The sequence below is a fragment of the Echinops telfairi genome, unplaced genomic scaffold (genome assembly GCF_000313985.2).
Source record: "Echinops telfairi isolate 266 unplaced genomic scaffold, ASM31398v2 ScPeMD7_7421;HRSCAF=8459, whole genome shotgun sequence".
NCBI lineage: Eukaryota > Metazoa > Chordata > Mammalia > Afrosoricida > Tenrecidae > Echinops > Echinops telfairi.
Window position 1 is genome coordinate 12,704,263 of NW_022111321.1, and position 1,234 is coordinate 12,705,496.

General features: G+C 38.3%; 1 pseudogene; it reads left to right on the forward strand.

The window, feature by feature from the left end:
- Positions 1-11: 11 nt before the first annotated feature.
- On the forward strand, positions 12-562 carry LOC101654312 (annotated as a pseudogene).
- The last annotated feature ends 672 nt before the right edge of the window (positions 563-1,234 follow it).

The window sequence follows — 1,234 nt, forward strand, 5'->3', positions numbered from 1 at the left end:
TCTACCCTGTCTCCTTCAAAGTCTTATCAGAAACTCCACCCAGTTTCACCATGACTGTGATATCTGATGCTGTCCAGAATACGCTCAAGTTTACATACAGCGAAAAGCACCCAGACGATGCTCCCCTTTATTCTCCCAGGAAAATTCGAGCAGATAATGACATTTCAGATAGTTTAAAATTATTAGCATTACAGGCAAAAGAAACCTTGGCATGGTAATGATCTTTTATGCTAGTGCCCGCTGTGCAAAAGCAATGAGATGAAATAGTAGATCAAATAAAAAGTAGAAGAGAAGAAAAGAAACAAAGATGCAGAAGAGACTGAATAGCAACTATTCCATGGTGCTCCCGTTACAATCAAGAAGTTCTTGAGTTGGAAGGCCAAATTTGAAGAACTCTTGGAAATGACAAAGAAACTAATGAAAGAGGAGGAGCAAGCAGGAAAAACTAAGTGGGAAACAACTATTTGAAACATATTGTAATCTTGACATGTCTTGCATCCAGTTCGTGGACGATGCTGGAAATAATGTTCAGGACTTTGACTTTCCTTTCTTTGTTTTTTAAGAAAAAAATAATTTTCTGGGGAATATTCCTCTGATAACGTTCATAATTCAATTTAATAAATTGACTATAATTTTTTAAGTGTGTGGGAAAAATCCATAAGCTTTCAATTCCATTTTTCCATGAATCGTTTTAGCTCCATCTTATAATGGACTACAGTCATGTTTGACTCAATCAGCTGATTTATGTAGGTGGCAACTCATCCCTTCCAAGTCAGGTGACCAATCCTTATATTTCAAGAGACTTCAAGCTATAGACAAGGAGGAAGTCTTACTTTTAATCGATCATTAACCCCTTATTGTTCCTTTATTCTTGATGTATACAGGCCCTTGTCTCTGCTATTGGGTCTGAATTGACTTGACGGGGCAGTGACTTGGATTTCGCTCTGCTTGGATGATGGAGTACTTGATGTTTTCTCTTCATGTTTCCTAGCTCCTGTTGTATTATATTCTTCAATAAAATTTCTCTTGTTTCACTTCTACAAGAGTATGGAATTTTCCTCTTTGACAGTTCAAGCTAGCTGATGACCTTTTGGTTGACAGGCAATCATTTAACTACAGCATGAGTGAGGCTCCTTGGCAAACCCACAGAGGCAGAAAATAGATTAATGGCTGCCTGGGCTTGAGCATGGTGGTGGCGTGATGGGAGAAGAAGGAGTTGTAAGTAATGGGTACA